The 19,272-nt window shown below is 35.7% G+C and overlaps 1 protein-coding gene across 2 annotated transcripts in view; it reads left to right on the top strand.

The window, feature by feature from the left end:
• Positions 1-19,272, top strand: part of JMJD1C (jumonji domain containing 1C) — a 349,365-nt gene that overhangs the window by 101,820 nt on the left and 228,273 nt on the right. The window lies entirely within an intron of this gene.

Genomic DNA, 19,272 nt, shown 5'->3' with positions numbered 1-19,272 from the left:
GTCAGCTTTAAAAAACACAAACTTGAAATGTATCTTATCTAGCATTTTAATTGTTATAGAGATGGTGATATGAATTATACAGAAAGCAGAAATTCCTGCATGGTATTTTGATTATTTGTTTACATACACGTCTTTTAGTTAGAGGTAGCTTTTGCTGTTTATAACTCTACTCCTGGCAGTGCCTGATAACGTAAGTACATAGAAAATATTGAGTGGTTTTAGCATGGCTTTAAAAAATATGTGGGGGGGGGGGGCTGGGTGGCTCAGATGGTTAAGCGTCTGCCTTCGGCTCAGGTCATGGTCCCAGAGTCCTGGGATCGGGCTCCCTGCTCCACGGGAAGCCCGTTTCTCCCTCTTCCACTCTCCCTGCTTGTGTTCCCTCTCTCGCTGTGTATCTCTCTGTCAAATAAATAAATAAAATCTTAAAAAAAAAAAAAAAGTATGTAGACAGACTTTCATTTTAGCCATCAAAGAAAAATGAGATGAACTGTTTAACGACTTTTCTTCTAATACCTTCAGTACTAGTCTTAAAAAATTTAGATGTTATGGTATTCCCCATGAGAAACCATGGAGAGATTTCTGAAAAACTGTTTAATGCTTTTTAAATGTTGTTAAAGGAAGATTAATTTGGAAACTGTGTGCCAGATAGATTAGTTTGTTAGGATGCATGTTACAGATACCCTTTAGTATGGCAATTTTCTAAGTGTGATCCTTAGAGCAGTACAATCAGCATCACTTGGGAGCTTATCTTTTTATGATGATAATATTCTTGGAAAATACTTAGCATAGATCCAGTATTACTCTTTCTTGGAATTAAATTATAATCCTATATAAAGTAATGAAGGTTATTAGAGCAAAATTATAATCTAAATAGTTGAGTTCATTCAAAAATAAAAACTTGTCTGTATTAGGAAGATGGTGTAGTTCTAACTTGACCACACTTGTTAATTCAGTTGTTTTGCTGGGATTAGATTGTTTAAGGCCCAACTTTCCTTAACAATAGTCTTATTAGAAGTAAAATCTCTCTGAAGCTGCTGGATGGCTCAGTTTTAAGCATCAGACTCTTGATTTCGGCTCATGTCATGATCTCAGGGTGGTGAGGCTGAGCCCTGCTTGCAGCCCCTTGCTGAACAGGGAGCCTGCTTGGGATTCTCTCTCTCCCTCTCTCACTCCCTCACATGCTCTCTCGCTCTCTCTTTTTTTTAAAGTAAGTTCTCTATTTTGCATTGTGTTGTAATTTATATCTACAATATGATGGAAGTTCCTTATTAGTATATAGTATAATCACAAGCAGGGTTTTATGATTCATCTATTTCCTGGTAGCTTTACCATATTTTTAAATGAGAAAAGGATTCCTGTGTTACTTAAAAATATTAACATTAAGCTTCTAAAAAAAAAAGCTTCAAGTAGTCACTTGATCATTTATGTTTTGCTTACTAATTTTCTGAGAGTCTTTGGCAAAGTGTTTTAATCTAAGATTTAAAACTGTCCATAATTGTGTAGGCTTATATAAAAGGGCACATTTTTATATTTAAAAATGTTTCATCATTTTATAGCTACAGTGTAAAACTTTGGCAGCAATTTGAGTGTTTAACACATAGAGTACTTTGAAGGGGAAAGTACTTTAACTTTTAATTTTAGCTTGAATACACTTTTCTAAAGATTTTATTTATTTGAGAGAAGAGAGGGAGAGAGCACGAGCAGAGGGAGAGGGAGAAGCAGACTCCTCGCTGATCGGGAAGCCTGATGTGGGGCTCAATCCCAGGATCCTGAGATAATGACCTGAACTGAAGGCAGATGCTTAATTGAGCCCCTCAAGTGCCCTAACCTTTATTTCTGTTCTTAAAAAGAAGATCCAATAAAGTAGTACTTCATAAATATGTACATTGACACTGCTTCTTGTAATATTTAACTATAATTCTTTGGTAACCTGTTGTGTTTCATTACTTGTTTAAACAATTGATCAAGTTTCCTTAGTTGTAGAGTATGAAATGTGTTCAAGGTGATTTGGATCAAAAATTTTTTCAAAGTAACTGACATCAGCAGTCTCTATAATCATAGAAGAATCTGAATGTTTCTATAACAAGTTTAGTTTTAACCATATAACTTCTTGTAAACCCAGTCATCTTAGTGTGAATTAGTTGCAAAATGAATCACTCTCACTGAAATAAGTGGCCTGCTATTATGTTTTCATACTTGTAAAAAAAAACCACAAACCTATAAATACGTATCATTACATTTAAATTATTCTTAAAATTTCATTTAGATGTATAGTGCTTTTTTGGAGTGTGAAATTAAAAAATTGATTATATAATTTTTTACTAAATGGAAGGTGTGAAGTTTTATATACACACTTCATGGACATAATAAGCATAATTTTAAAATAAAATGCAAAAAGAATATTATAACCATGTTTTAAATGTATGAATTCTGTGGGGGAGGAGATAGACTTTGCTACAGTTTATTACAAAGCTAGGGTTATATTTTATTACTTATGTAAAATAGTGTTCTGTTTAGCTTTTTTTAGTGCTAGGAGAATTGTGTAGTTCCATTGATTGCTTCCATGCAATGGAAATCTGACCTTCAGCAGATGTTTGAGAAATTGCCAGCACACCATGATCAGGTGACTAGAGAGTTTTCCCCCTTTTTTGACAGACCTTTAGGTATAGTAATATGCCAAAGAAATTTTAAACTTTTTTTTGTAATATCAAAAGTTTTCTAAAATATTAAAAACATTAAAATATTGACAAAACAAGATAGATTATTTTTCTCAAATCATTGATTACAGTTCAGGTGATTTTTACATGTTGACTTATAAAAAATACACTAAGAAAATCATTATTGTTGAGTGAATAATATTTTACTTTCTTATTGAAAATATCTTTGCCTGTAAAATATCATTAAGGGTTGAAGTAAGTAATTTTTTTTCTTGGTCATATTTTTCCTTGTGCAGTTTAAACATTGCAGGTTTCTCTTATTTTAGTGTTCTTATCTAGTTCTTATTGTAAGTGTCCTTTAAAAATATAGACTCCTTTATAGAAATTAAGTGTATGATGGAATATTTATCTTCTGTGGAACTCCTAGCTAGGAGCAAGATGCTGCACAATTGTGTTAAAGCCTGTTCTCAGGACAGTATTTTTAAAGGATGTATGAGATTCAGCTGTATAGTTGTGGGAGTTCAGCATGAATACTCTGAGCTCTGTTTTTTTCAGTTTCATCCATTGAGTATACAGGAAGGCAGGGGAAGGAGAGTGCCTTGATGTTTGAAAATAAAGTGTAATGGGTTAAGTACCAACAGTTGCTAGACTGGATCTTTTCCTGCAGGTGCTGCTATTCTATAGGGCATCGCAGTTGCTTTTTATTGTGTGAGATGTGCAAAAAAAGATTTCATTTTAAGGAAAGTTAAAGTAATAGTCTTTTATAGTTCCATTTTATGGTTTTGTAATAATTAGGTATGCCTTAGGTTTATATACTGAATTAGTTCTTCTAAATTTTTATGGTTTATGGTTAAGTTATTAAATTATCAGTATGTGCTTATATGTCACCTTGAAAAATAAAAAGATGTTATTTTAAAGTCATATATTCAATGATTCAGTATCAGGAGTTCCAAGAACATGCTAAACCAAAACTTAAAAAATCAAACGTCTGTGCTATAGTTTTGCTGAATCAACATGAACCAAACTAATGGCCATATCCATTGCACTATAAGTAAGAACCAGCTTCATGTTTGTATATGAAATCATTAAAGAAAACAATATAGATCATTATTCCTCCAGTGATGTCATCATATTACGGTAACCTTTCATATTCCTGCTTTCTTACAAAAGTCATGTGTAAGGTTTTATTAGGTGGGAAAGGTTATATAATTTATAGCAAACTGGTGGCTTTAAAATATATAGATAGGATACTAAAGTTTGTTTATTTTTAGGGCACTAAAGTTTATAGGTAAGATTCTAATGAGGTATATCTGATCTGTCTATAATACTATGATATTACATACTAATATTAAAGTTTTAGGTAAGTCATTTTATGTGAAGAAAAATTGTGTTCTTAAGTGAGATTTGGTAAGTAACCATATTCTTACTTATACCCACACTGCTACATTTACTCATTTTCAAAAGCAGTGGAATGGAGTTGTATTTTAAGAGGGAATTAGGTTGTAGAGTTGACAATAGCAGGAAAAAAATGCGTCTAATCAAATTAACTCAACTTTTTATTTTTCTTCATGGATGTGGAATTTTCATTGTGTTTGTAATTTTGAAATCCTAATTTTCATCACAAAAATTTGACTGCCCTCCATTCAGCTTTTAATCTGACTTGAGGGAGAAGAGTTTAAGTGCTTGCTGAAGTTAAAAGAACTGCTTTACTTAGATTTCTTAGCATTCTTCTCTCTCTCTCTCTCTCTTATCCAGGCACAGGCTTGCATAGATCCTCTACCATTATCTCCTGATACCATTTTTTTGTCTCTAGCAAAGCAGGAAAAAATAGGTTCAGCTGTGAAGGACTTTTCTCCCACCAGCAGGGAGTTTAGCTATTTTACTAAATAAATCTAAGATTTACTCCTTCCCAGTAGTTGCAACTGTTTACATAAAATGTTCCTACAATATGAGATTGTGTCTCTATTTTGTAAGACTCTGGTGAGGAAACTCATGTTAAAAATCTATACATATTAAGCTAGAACATGTTCATTTAAAAAATGTTATTTAACAGAGGTAAATTTATTTCATCCTTAACATATTTAAGATGGCAAAACATAAATCAAATAACCTATTTTGGTATTCAGCACCAAAACTGTTTAAGTCCCAACAGTGCTGTCAAATAAAAATATTGAAGAGTGCTTGTCTTTGACCTATTTTCCTATTATCTCTTTCATGTAAATACACAAACACATATATTGAAAGATGAGACTAAGTATTTGGAAATTATGTATCTTTCAGTGTGCCTGGTTACAATGGGTTAAGTCTTAAGATAGCTCTGAACTACTAGTAAGTCTTCAATCATAACTTATTTAGCAAGTTTCTGTGATTATTATTTTGATAGTGTATCTTTGTGTTTTCTTCTTTTTTAAAATTATATCATCCAGAATATACACTATTCTTTAGTTTAAAAAAATATGTTTTTATCTACTCATGTAACTACCACCCAGATCAAAATATAGAATGTTTCTGGGGCGCCTGGGTGGCTCAGATGGTTGGGCGTCTGCCTTCGGCTCAGGTCATGATCCCAGAGTCCTGGGATCGAGTCCCACGTCGGGCTCTCGGCTCAGCGGGGAGCCTGCTTCTCCCTCTGACCCTCTCCCCTCTCATGTTGTTTCTCTCTCACTCGCTCTCTAAAAAATAAATAAAATCTTAAAAAAAAAATATATAGAATGTTTCTAACAGGGCGCCTGGGTGGCTCAGTTGTTAAGCGTCTGCCTTCGGCTCAGGTCATGATCCCAGGGTCCTGGGATTGAGCCCCACATCAGGCCCCCTGCTCCGCGGGAAGCCTGCTTCTCCCTCTCCCACTCCCCCTGCTTGTGTTCCCTCTCTCGCTGTCTCTCTCTCTCTGTTGAAAAATAAATAAAATCTTAAAAAAAAAAAAAAAAGAATGTTTCTTACACACCATCCTTACCCAGTTACCCATTCCAGTCTATACTGCTCCTCTTCTATTCTACTAATTCTATCACTATGGATGAGATTTGCCTATTGTTGAACTTCAGGGGCACCTGGGTGGCTCAGGCTGTTAAGCGTCCAACACTTGATTTCAGGTCAGGTCATGATCTGGGATTGAGACCCACATTGGGCTCCACACTCAGTGTGGAATATGCTTGAGATTCTCTCTCTCCCTCTGCCCCCCACCCCCCGCTTGTGTGTGTGCTCCGCTCTCTCTCAAAATAAATACATCTTCAAATAAGTGGAATCAGGCAGTGTCTTTTTTTCTTTGTTTAATGCAGTGGCTTTTAAACCCTATAATATCTGTGAAATTCCTGATCTTAGTTTTCCAGGGCTGCAGTAATACATCACTGCAAACTTGGTGGCTTAAAACAGTAGAAATTTATTTTCTCAACTCTGGAGGTCAGAGTATGAAATCAAGTTGTTGGCAGGGCCACACCCTCTCCCTAGGCTCTAGAGGAGGAGAATTTTTTCTTACATTTAAAGGGAAGCATGAGGGGCACCTGGGTGGTCAGTTGTTAAGTGTCTGCCTTCGGCTCAAGTCATGATCCCAGGGTCCTGGGATCGAGCCCCGCGTCGGGCTCCCTGCTTGGCGGGAGGAATTGGTGGAATCTTTTTAGGGTTTGCTATATATATATAGTATCATATCACCTGCGAATTGTGAAAGTTTGACTTCTTCCTTACTAATTTGGATGCTGTTTATTCCTTATTGCTGTGGCTAGGATTTCCAGAACTGTGTTGAATAAAAGTGGGGAGAGTGGACATCCTTTCTTGTTCCTGACCTTAGGAAAAAGGTCTCATTTTCCCCCATTGGGTGTGATGTTAGCTGTGTGTTTTCTTTTTTTTTTTTAAAGATTTATTTTTATTTATTTATTTATTTTTAAAGATTTTATGTATTTATTTGAGAGAGAGAGACACAGCGAGAGAGGAAACACAAGCACAGGGAGTGGGAGAGGGAGAAGCAGGCTCCCCACGGAGGAGGGAGCCCGATGTGGGGCTCCATCCCAGGACCCTGGGCTCATGACCTGAGCCAAAGGCAGACGCTTAACGACTGAGCCACCCAGGCGCCCCAGCTGTGTGTTTTCATATTTATTATGTTGGGGTATATTCCCTCGAAACCTACTTTGTTGAGGGTTCTTATCATGAGTGGATATTTACTTTGCTAAATGCTTTTTCTGCATCTATTGAAATTATCAATCATATGGTTCTTATCCTTTCTCTTGTTGGTGTATTGTAGCACATTGATTGACTTGCTCATCTTGAACCACTCTTGCATCCCAGGAATAAATCCCCTGATTATGGTGAATGATTTCCCTTCCCCCCCCCCTTTTTTTTAGATTTTTTATTTTTAAGTAAACTGTATACCCAACATGGGGCTCAAACCCACAACCCTGAGATCAAGAGTCACATGCACTGCTTGAGTGAACCAGCCAGGTACCCCTCAGAATGATTTTCTTAATGTATTGTTAGATTTGGTTTGCTAATATTTTGCTGAGGATTTTTGCATCTATGTTCATCAGATATATTGGCCTGTAGTTCTCTTTTTTTGTGGTATCTTTATCTGGTTTTGGTATCAGGGTAATGGCTGACTTTGTAGAATGAAATTGGAAGTTTTCCTTCCTCTTCTGTTTTTTGTAATAGTTTGAGAAGAATAGGTATTAACTCTTCTTTAAATGCTTGGTATCATTTAAGGCGCCTGGGTGGCTCAGTCGGTTGAGTGTCTTCCTTCAGCCCAGGTCGTGACCCCGGCTTCCTGCTCAGCGGGGCGTCTGCTTCTCCCTCTACTCTTACCCCCTGCTCATGATCTCTCTCTCTTTCACTCTCTTTCAGATAAATAAAATCTTAAAAAAAAAAAAAAAGGTGTTTGGTAGAATTCACTTGTGAAGCCCTCTGGTCCTGGACTTTTGTTTGTTGGGAGTTTTTGATTACTGATTCAATTTTATTGCTGGTAATAGGTCTGTTCAGATTTTCTATTTCTTCCTGATCAGTTTTGGTAGGTTATAAGTTTCTAGGAATTTATCCATTTCTAATAGGTTGTCCAGTTTGGTGGCGTATAAATTTTCATAATATTCTCCTATAATCCTTTTTTTTTGTGGTTTCAGTTGTTATTTCTCCTCTTTCATTTCTGATTTTGTTTTATTGAGTCCTCTCTCTCTTTTTCTCTCATGATTCTGGCTGGAGGTTTATCAATTTTGTCGATCTTTTAAAGAATCAGCTCCTGGTTTTCTTGTTCTATTGTGGTTTTTTAAGTTTCTATATTATTTATTTGTGCTCTGATCTTTATTATCTCCTTTCTTCTGTGGACTTGGGTTTTGTTTGTTATTTTTCTTAGCTCCCTTACCTGTAAGGTTAGGTTGTTTATTTGAGATTTTTCTTGCTTCTTGAGGTAGGCCTGTATTGCTATAAACTTCCCTCTTAGAACCGCTTTTGCTGCATCCCAAAGATTTTGGACTGCTGTGTCTTCATTTCATTTCTTCCCGTGTAATCTTTCATTTCTTTTTTTATTTCTTGGTTGACCCATTCATTCTTTAGTAGCATGTTATTTAACCTCCAGCTGTTTGTGCTCTTTCCAGGGTTGTTTTTTGTTTTGTTTTGTGTTTTGGTGATTGACTTCTAGTTTCATAGCGTTGTGGTCAGAAAAGATGCATGGTATGACTTTGATCTTTTTGAATTTGTTGAATCTTGTTTTGTGGCCTAATACATGATCTCTTCTGAAGAATGTTCTAGGTGCACTTGAAAAGAATGTGTATTCTGCTGTTTAGGATGGAATGTTCTGAATATATCTGTTAAATTCATCTGGTCCAGTGTGTCATTCAAAGCCAGTGTTTACTTGTTGATTTTCTGTTTGGAGGAAGGCTGGCCTGGGAGGATCCACAAAACGTGGGTGGGCGGGGCATAAATACCATTAACAAGGTATGCACAGGTCTTCCTTAGGAGGGGTCCTCCACCACCTGGCTGAGATCCCACGAAGCACAGGCGTCAGGAGATGCAATGTTGGCAGGTTTGCTTTGGTCTTCCAGGTGAGGGACCTGCAGCTCCAGGACTGAGGCAAGTGTGACTGTAAAGGGCGGATCCACCAAAGTCTGGGGGGGCGGGGCTTGGTGTAAGCAAGTTAAGTAGTTGAATGTTGGTATTGTGCTGGTTCCTGCAGGTGGCTGTGTGTTTATGCTGGTGGGCGGAAGAGGGAAATAGTGCCTGCCAGCTCCTTTGTTCCTGGAGGAGTCTCCCAGTGATCTCTTCTCCTTTGGGACAGGCTCTCAGATTAGTAAATCACTCTACCTCCCATATGCCCTAGGCATTTTTCAGACTGCTGCCACACTATATCTCTGTGGTTATTGTGCTTTTTAATGGCAGGTGCTCCACTTCCTGTTACCCTCCATGCTTTCCAAGAACTGAGCTGCTCGGTTTTTAAATTCTAGGCTTTAAGTCCCACTGATTATAAGAACTAAGGAAATTCGGCCCCTCTAGATTTCAAAGCCAAATGTTATGGGGATTTGTCTTACCCATGCAGGCTTCCCAGTGTCATAGTCTGTTTCTCTCCCTTCTCCACGCCAGTGGGTCCCAGACGGTCCTGCAGGCTGTTTAGCTCCCCACCCGTCTTGATGTGGCCTCTTTTTTACCTTTAGTTGTGGAGTTTATTCTGCCAGTCTTCAGGTCACTGGCTTATTTACACTGATGTTTGTGTTACCTAGTTGTATCCGTGGGAGGAGGTGAGCTTAGGGTCCTCCTACTCCTCCATCTTCCCAGTTTCTCCCAGTATATTGTTCTTCTTTAGAAAGAAGGTGCTAACTGAAGGAAGGGCAGTATGATATGTTGGAAAGATTATTAGAAGTTTGGACTACTAATCTGTAGTCCTGGCTCTGTTATTAACTACATACATGTCTTTGGATCCTTATGGAATATGTCTCCAATTTTTCATATGGCCCTTGGTATTTGCAATGGTTGCCAAATTCACAAATATCATCAGTTTCATACCTGTTCACCTACCCTTCCTTTCCTTCAGGAACACACTGAACTTTCTCTTTTTTTCTTGGTACATTTTTTTATTTTATAAATGTTAGCCTATATTAGACTAAGTTGAGATTAATAAAAGATGTGTTGATTTAAGAGAGATTCATAATTGTGTTGAACTTTGGATGCTTTTTTGTTCATTTACCAAGTTCATTTCTTAAGTTCTTGTTTTTTTTTTTTTAAAGATTTTATTTATTTATTTGACAGAGAGAGAGGGAACACAAGAAGGGGGAATGGGAGAGGGAGAAGCAGGCTTCCCGTGGAGCAGGGAGCCCGACGCAGAGCTCGATCCCAGGACCCTGGGATCATGACCTGAGGCGACGCAGACGCTTAACGACTGAGCCACCCAGGCGCCCTATTAAGTTCTTTTAACAAGTAATTTCCTATGCACAGAAGCCATGAAGTATGTGTGATTAAATTTGTGCCTGGGTGAAGTAACCTGTTGTTTTATGTGCTAGGCTTTTGGAGTCATTCATTAATATTTAAACATATTAAATCTGGAATAGGCCTACTGCTCATTGATTTCTCTGATAGATATTTGATAGTACTTCCAGGCATTCAGAAAGGGGGCTTTGAGACTTTTTACTGTTTCCTGAGGTTAAGACTATTCCTTATGTGATCTTTTTTTTTTTTTTTTCGCTACTCAGACAGTATTTTTTGATGATGAACTGTGTGCCCAGTACTGTGTTCCTAAGCATCCCAGACAGTTCCATCATTCTTAGAGCATTCTGTCTGTAGTGTTTTTATATGTAAGAAGGTTTCAGTTATAAGTGAGTCCTCAATGGCCATGCTTTTGAAATGCTAACAATAGTTACTAAACTTTAGAGATTTCTGAAATTAATATGCATGAGAGGAGGGAACATTAAAAACAAACATTTAACAGTTATGTTTCCAAAATATCAAGAGTAGATAAAAACGTAAAAACTAGATAAACTTGTATCCTACCATACTTACAATACAGTTACAATATTGATTAGATGGATACCTGATGTTTGTATTATTATAAGTATATAAACACTGTTTTTGGCTACCTACTTTAGTGTATATTGACTTAATTTTTTGGAAAATATTTTATATATTATATAATAATGGTCTTGCATTTCCTCCCTTTATTTAGTTTTCTGTATACTTGTCACTAATTTAATCGCCAAATTATATAAAATCTTTTCAGTACATTCAAGTATGTATATTAGGTATCCTGTCCATTTTATCTTCTTTATGTAATCTTTCCTGGAGACTTTATAACTGTACTCTCCAGACCTCTTGTGATCTTGTTTTGCCATCATACTGGTGATTCCCTTGCCTCTTTTTTTTTTTGATTGGATTCTTTTCCTGGGTTCCATGTCTTAGTGGAATATATCATTTAGTAATCTCTTTAAAAAGTATTAAATCATGTAGCTCTTGATATAGGGGTTGTGAGTTTAAGTCCCATGTTGGGGACTTAACTTACTTAAAAAAAAATTATTGCCCCCCAAAAAGATACTGTTTTTTGATGGCCTGTTTATTTCATTGATTTGTAATTTTTTAAAGATTTTATTTATTATTTTTTTTCCCATTTCCACTGACCATTTATTTTAATCCTGTGCTACAGCAAAGAATCCAGCTACTCAACATTAGATGCATCCTGGGTCAGGTTTCCATCCTGGTACTTCCTCCATATCTTTGGACTTTAGAACAATTCCTTGGATTTGGGCCAGGATATATGCCGCAGACCAATAAGATTTTATTTTATTTATTTAAAAACAAATTTTTTTTAAGATTTTATTTATTAGAGAGAGAGCATGAGAGTGGGGTGAAGGGCAAGGGAGAAGCAGACTCCCCGCTGAGCAGGGAGCCCGACGTGGGACTGGATCCCAGGATTCTGGGATCATGACCTGAGCTGAAGGCAGACGCTTAACTGACTGAGCCACCCAGGCACCCCTTAAGATTTTATTTTTTAAGTAATCTCTACACACAATGTAGTGCTGGAACTTATAACCCCGAGATGAAGAGTCACATGCTCTACCAACTGAGCCAGCCAGGTGCCTTGAAAGGATCTGTATTTAAGCTCAAACTTGAGACATATCTGATTGGATATAGAATTCTGGATTAGAGATTGGAAATGATTTTTCCTCAGAATTTTGAAAGCATTGATCTAATGTCTTCCAGATTCTGGTGTTGCTTTTAAGAAGTCATGCAGTTTTGCTTTTTAATCTTCTATATGAAAGAAGAAGGTGGGATCTTCTCTTTTTGTTCTCTGAAATTTCACAATGACATTCCTGGATCTCTTCATGTGAACGCTTATTAGCTTTTTAGGAGTTGCTTTTCAGTCTGGGAACTTCGAGTTTCAGTTCTCGGAAATTTTCTTGAATTACTTCTTTAGTTCCCTCTTTTGTGTGTTTTTTTCTCTCTTTATCAGAACTTTGTTTTACGATATGGGACCACATTGGTCCTCTTTCTACAATATATTTTTTCTCCCATATTCTTTTTGTTGTAGTTGGAAACTTTTACAACTTTATATTCTAAATCTTCTATTGAGTTTTTTCATTTCTGCCATCATAGTTTAATTTCCTAAAGTGTTTTTGTTTTCCAGCAAAGTTATTTTTTGATAGCTTCCTATTTCTGTATTTTGATTGTTAAATTTATCTTATTGAGAATAATAATATTAGGGTTTGGCGGGGGTTGTTGTTGTTTTCTTCTCCATTCAGAGTCTTCTTGTCTTCCAGTCACTTTTTTCTCTGTGTAATGTAGTCTAGAAAAATTTGGCGTTTTTCTCACATGAAATGTATGGTGATTCTGACTACTCAGATTTAATAGCTTTAACACTTAAAAAACACCTGGGGAGCTCTGAGCAACATGGGCAGGGTTTGTTGACTGTATTTTTACTGTTTGGAGATCAGACTCCTTTTTTAGGGAATAACTAATGTCTGCATTTAGGTGTCTTTTATGTTAAACTGGTCAGGTTTCCCAGAGATATCTGCCAATCTTTTCCCTCTCAAAGTTTATACCCATTGAGGTAAACAAACAAACAAAACTAGGCATTGCAGGAGGGGTTTGGTTCTTTGTAACTTTCACTTGATTTTCCTGTTTCAGTAGCAGTCTCTGTCTTCAACTTGCTTTAATACGCTCTCTTATTCATAGACCCTCCAATAACCATTTCCAGGGGAAACACGTTTCTCCAAAGTGAAAGAGGAGGCAGTTGCTAGGCTAGAGCCAAGTAGAGATCTGTGTGTCTAGCTGCTGCTTAAACATACTAATATTATTTTTCTTATTAGTGCTTTCCCCTGAACTAATATTGGACCATTGTGGGCTTCTGGGGCGCCTAGATGGCTGAGTGCGATAGTCGTCTGACTCTTGATTTTGGCTCAGGTCATGATCTCAGGGTGGGCGTGGAGCCTCCTTAAGATTCTCCCTCAAAAAAAATAAAAATAAAAAACAAAAAACATAATAAAAAAATGAATAAATAAAGAACCATTGTGGGGGGGGGCGCCTGGGTGGCTGAGTCGTTAAGCATCTGCCTTCAGCTCAGGTCATAATCCCAGGGTCCTGGGACTGAGCCCCGCATCGGGCTCCCTGCTCGGTGGGAAGTGTGCTTCTCCCTCTCCCACTCCCCCTGCTTGTGTTCCCTCTCTTGCTGTCTCTCTCTCTGTCAAATAAATAAATAAAATCTTAAAAAAAAAAAAAAAAAAAGACCACTGTGGGCTTCTGTGTTGTAAATTGGAGTGTTTATCAGCTTTCCCAAATTCTGGCTTTAGCTTAACCTTCTTTTATTTCATGAAGTCAGCTACCACTGCTATTGCTGTTATTTAATATTAGTTGATTCTGCTCATTTTTTAGTCTGTTGAAATTTATTGGAGTCTTCATTTTATCATCCAACATGTTAATTATTATTCTTAACTTTGCATCCTGTTGAGTCAACTCAGTATCTTGATTGAAGTATGAGGTTCAAGCCCTGTGGATTACTTTTGAAGACATTCAATCACTTTTACTTTAGTTCTTGGTTAATACTGTAAATTGTGTGTATGGTTTTTTTTTAATCCAGCTATGAGTACCAAGTTATCCTATATTATTAATGAGCTTATATGGTTTTTATTTTATTCCTCAAAGTATGTTCAGGATCTTTCCCTACAATATTAGAATTTTAAAAATCTAGTGTATTAGTTAGTTACACTAGCCTCCCTAAAAAGAAGAAATTTATCAATAAAGAAGAAACTTAAGATCACTGTAGTGAAATAAAACTTGCTCTTGGTATAACCTTTTTTCTTTTTTTAGTGCTTATAAGCCAACTTACAAGTAATCATTTTTGACCTTTGGATATAGATCAACGTTAATGGATCGTCAAGAGCCTTTTCAACTCAAAGGGTCTTTGATACATAATTTTCTAAGAAAAAAAGTTTCTCCATTTCCCAAATCAGTGCATTTTAGAAATTATTTTCTTACGATGTTTTACAGATTATACACATTAGAGTTGCATGTCTAATTCAGACCTGTGATTATTTAGGCTCTGTAGACAAAAACTAGTTTACAAAGTTAGCTAGGTATTCTCTTACTGTCGTCTTTTCTCATTTCAACTTCATTTACTTTTTAACTATGTTTCTTCTACCTTTTCCAGTTTTCTACTCAATTCTCCTTGGTGGAGAAGATGGATGCAAAAAAGGAGGTGTGAGTAGTTCTTTATTCTCTCTGCATCTGTTAACATTACATCATCTTTCCCATGCAGTATTCCTGTTTCTTCTTGGTTCATCCTCTTACATTTATACAACCAGTAGGCCTGTTTGGTTTTCCTTTGTATCACTTATAAAATTTAGTCTATTCTGAAAATATTATAAATAAATAAGGTTTATGATATTAATTCATAAATATCTTTAGTTACATTTCCCTCCTTCCATTATTTATACATGTCCTTTTAAAATCTGACATCAGAAAACTCTATATTAGCCATATTGTTTCACTCACTCATCAACTTCATTTATTCAGTCCACTGACATTTATTAAGTTCCCAAAGTATATCAGGCCCTGAGAAATAAGATATTGATATTACTTTTACTATTAGAGTTCATACTTTCATAGGTAATATCTCCTCCCATTTCTTATTAGAATTATTCATATTTATATAATTAAAATTGTAACTTTTGCTTTTTGGTCTCCAATTTACATTGTTGAGTACGCTTTTCTTTTTTGGAGCTATGTGTGGTATTATAAGAGTAGATTTAGGTTTGAGTTTTGGCTCTACCAAATGTTAACTGTGTAATGTTGGATAAATCATTTAATCTTTATGGATTTTACATTTCTCAGCTATAAGATGTACTTAGTATCTACTTCATAGGGTGAATTGAGAGGATTTAGATGTTAAAAATGAATTGAAAGGAGTGTATGTACATGTACTATATAAACTTCTTAAATTTAAGGAGCTATACTGTGGTATTTTTATAAGGATTGCTATCTAGATATTTACTGCAATCCTTTTGAAATATGCCTGTAAGCCTCTTTGGAAATAAGAACTGTATCATATTGATCCTTATCCATTGCAGCTAGTAAATAGCAATGACTCATACTTTTGGATAGAATTTCCTAAGAAATGGACTTAGAACAGGGCTTAATAAAGTTCCTATATCTTTTCATATATATGTACTACCTCTTGGTCACAATTCTGACATAACAGTGACAAATATGTGTACACCTGATAGCATAGCTTCAAAATACCTGAAGTAAAATTTTACAGAATTACAGAAATTACATATAGGTAATTTTGCAGTCATAGTTGAAAATTTTAATACCCTTCCTATAGCAGTTGGTAGAATAACTACATAAAAAGCTAGCAAACACATTGAAGATTTGACAAACATTCTCGTTCATCTTGATTTAATTGATATTTATGGAACACTACACTTCATGCTGCAGTAATACACTTTCTTTTCAAGTACACATGGTATATTTATCAAGAGACCATATGCTGGGTCATGAAATAATTCTAAATAAATTTAAAAGGATGGAAATAACACAAGACTATGTTCTTGGACCATAGTGGAGTTAAATTAGAATAATAACAGTATGATGTCTAGGAAAAACATTCAAATGTTTGGATATTAGACAACACCCACAGTTTGTGGGTCAAAGAAGAAATCACAAGGGAAATTAGATGTCATTTCGAAAATGAAATGACGTGTAGATGCATCTTCAGGGTTTAGAGAGAAATTTATATCTTTAAATGCTTGTATTAGAAAGGATGGAAAATAAAATCAGTGACCCAGGGATTTACCTTAAGAGAGAAAAATAAGAGCAAATAAAACCCAGCTATGAATATGGCAGGAAGTAAAGATAAGAGTAGATCAATGTGGGTCTCCTGGGTGGTTCATTCGGTTAAGCATCCAAGTCTTGATTGCGGCTCAGGTCATGACCTCAGGGTCATAACATCAAGCCCTGTGTTGGGCTCCATGCTGGGGGTGGAACCTGCTTAAGATTCTCTCTTTCCCTCTCCCTCTGCCCCTCTGCCCACAACAAAGAATACATCAGTGAAATAGTGTATAAAAGGGAAAAAGTGAACAAAACTATACTGAGGTAATAGTTTTCACCTGTCAAATTCTTCCTCATTTCACCTCTCCTTTCAAATCGGCAGCATACCCATTTGGTGAGACTGTGGAAGATAGGCACTTTCTCACAGCTTGTCTATTAAAATACAAAGTAGTACAACCTCGTATATTGGGAAATTTGACATTATCTAGCTAAATTAAATATTCATTTACTCTTTGATCTAGTAAATCTCACTCCTGGGGATATATCCCAAATATAGAGTGGCATAAATACAAAATGACATATGAACAAGGCTACATTCATTGTAGCACTGTTTGTAGTAGCAAAAGACTGAAAGGACACAAGTATTTATCAGTAGGATTCTGATTGCATAGAATATTTATTATTATCCAGTGGAGTATTATATGGGTGTTAAAGCAAATGAAGAGCATCTTCTATGCCTTGATAGCCAATTAATATTATTATGCAGTAAAACTAATAAGGTACAGAAAAGTTCATAAAGTATGTTACTGTTTAACTAAATATATTTGTATATATGCACATTTCTAATTTTATTTTTTTTTAATTTAGGAATTAATAAAAAAAAACTATTCCACTATAGGGAACCGAAATAGAAGGAATAGCTAGAGTTCTGCAAATACATCTTATTTTCTAGGTGTGATGTTGAAACCATGTAAATGTTTTACATAACTCTAAAACAAGTTTCAGTTATTTAAAAAACAAACCTAAAAGTGAAAGCAAAATGAAACAAAGAAGCCTAAGTGGTATAATTGTAGGAAGGAACTATTTTAAGTGACTTTAAAACACCGTAATTTGATTATACATGCCGGGTGGATTATACCCCGAGGACAGAAGAATAATATAAAAACCTTAAATGGTTTTCATTAATCATAGTGTTGTTGTTATTATTCCCAAATTGTTGTATATATATTGTGCAACAAGGGAAATGATTTTAATTATGTTGGTGACATTGTATAACAAGAATCACATATAGTATGGGAAAAGAAAGAGATAGAAATACAAGATCACAATTTTTAAACAATCTGTAGAATTTTATTTATTAGTATAAAGTTATACTAACTTACCACAGTAAAAGGTGTAGATAAAATGCCAATTCAGGAGAAATGAGCACTCCTTAGAACCCAGACTGTTGTTTCTGAATGCTGTTTCCCATTGAAAAGTACCAAAGTTCCTTGGGTTGGGTATATGGTTGATTTCAGGTCTGGGGCAAGAGATGGACAAGATGATCCTGGGATATTTTGTTATACCAGAAGCAGGAAAGCTATTAAAGACTACTAAGGTCTGTCTAAAAGACCCAGAAACTAATTGAAGAGGTTCTCACTGGCCAAAGATGGGGAAATTTGACAATAATAGAAATAAACAACTGCAGTAATTTGGAACATGCTACATTTACTTAAATATAACAGTTTATAATGATCCCTCCCCTAAAAAACACATTCTCATTGTTTACCATTCTGGGAGGTTAAAATACTAACTCATTTCAAAAACTCATAAAAACCAAGTGTTTATTCTTCCTTTTCTAAACAAAGCACTTCTTGGAAACCAAAGATTTCATGAGAATTTTCACTTACTAGATATATTACAGATAGTAAATAATGAAGGCATGATAAAATTAGAATGTCATTTCTTTGCAGCTCTCAGTGAAATACTGCATTTAGGCATTGTTCATCATTGGCTGCTATTGTCTGTCACAGATACAAGGCAATACGCATATGCCCCTTGATGAAACATGGTACCACATATGAGGTTGTCTTCTCTATGCATTCTGATTTTGATTAAGACTCTAAATTCCACAATTATAGAAAATTACAAGGACAAGAGGAGCATGTTTAAAAATGCCTCAGGGGTATAGTCAGCAAAATACAGGTAATTGAAGACTGCATGGGACAAGTGACTTCACTTTTTTAACAAAGACATTGCAGGAGGAAAAGAGGTAAAACCTTCATGTCAATGAGTTGCAGTAAGTGGAACTTATTATGATCTTAATTTGAACAAACTGAAAAGGAAAAAAAGGTCTATGCTGGGAAACTTGAATACTGACTGATAATATTTTTGCAGAAATTAATATTTTTTTTAATTGAAACAAGATTGACTATGAGATAAAAATTGTTAAATCTGGGTAATGGGCACATAGGAATCCCATTACATTACTGTCTCTACAAAAAAATTAGATTTTTCAAAATAGCTTTTCATATACAGGCATACCTCAGAGATAACTGTGGAATCAATTCCAGATCACTACAGTATAGTAAATATTGCAATAAAGTGAGCCAAATGAATTTTTTGGCTTTCCAGTGCATATAAAAGTTACATTTACACTGTACTGTAGTCTATTAAGTGTGTAATAGCATTATGTCTAAAATAAACAGTGTTCATGCCTTAATTTTAAAATCCTTTGTCGCTAAAAAATGCTAACCATCATCTGAGCTTTCAGTTAGTTATACTCTTTTTGCTAGTAGAGGGTCTTGCCTCATTGTTGATCGCTGCTGACTGATAAATAGGGTGGTGGTTTCTGAAGGATGGGTGACTATGGCAGTTTCTTAAAGTAAGATAATGAATTTGCTACGTCTATTGACTCTTCCTTTCAGGAAGGATTTCTCTAGCATGTGATGTTGTTTGATAACATTTTATAGTAGAACTTCTTTCAGAATTGGAATCAGTCCTCTCAAACCCTGCTGTTACTTTATCAACTGAGTTTATGTAATATTCTAAATCCTTTGTTGTCATTTCAACAGTCTTCACAGCATCTTCACCAGGAGTAGATTCCCCCTCAAGAAACCTTTCTTTGCTCATCCATAAGAAGCAACTCCTCATTGATTCAGTTTTATCATGAGATTGCAGCAATTCAGTCCCATTTTCAGGCTCCACTTCTAGTTCTTTTCCTGTTTCCACCACATCTGCAGTTACTTCTGTTGAAGTCTTGAACCCCTCAAAGTCATCCGTGAGGGGGGGAATCAACTTCTTCTGAACTCCTGTTAATGTTGATGTTTTGACCTCTTCCCATAAATTACAAATGTTCTTGATGGCATCTAGAATGGTGAATTCTTTTTGGAAGGTTTCCTATTTACTTTGTCCAGAT

Source organism: Mirounga angustirostris, unplaced genomic scaffold, assembly GCF_029215605.1.
Source record: "Mirounga angustirostris isolate CCGP_5_RB_7025 unplaced genomic scaffold, mMirAng1.0.hap1 SCAF_6, whole genome shotgun sequence".
Classification (NCBI taxonomy): Eukaryota; Metazoa; Chordata; class Mammalia; order Carnivora; family Phocidae; genus Mirounga; species Mirounga angustirostris.
Note: the sequence above shows the minus strand (reverse complement) of the source record. Positions and strands in the feature narration are given on the sequence as shown.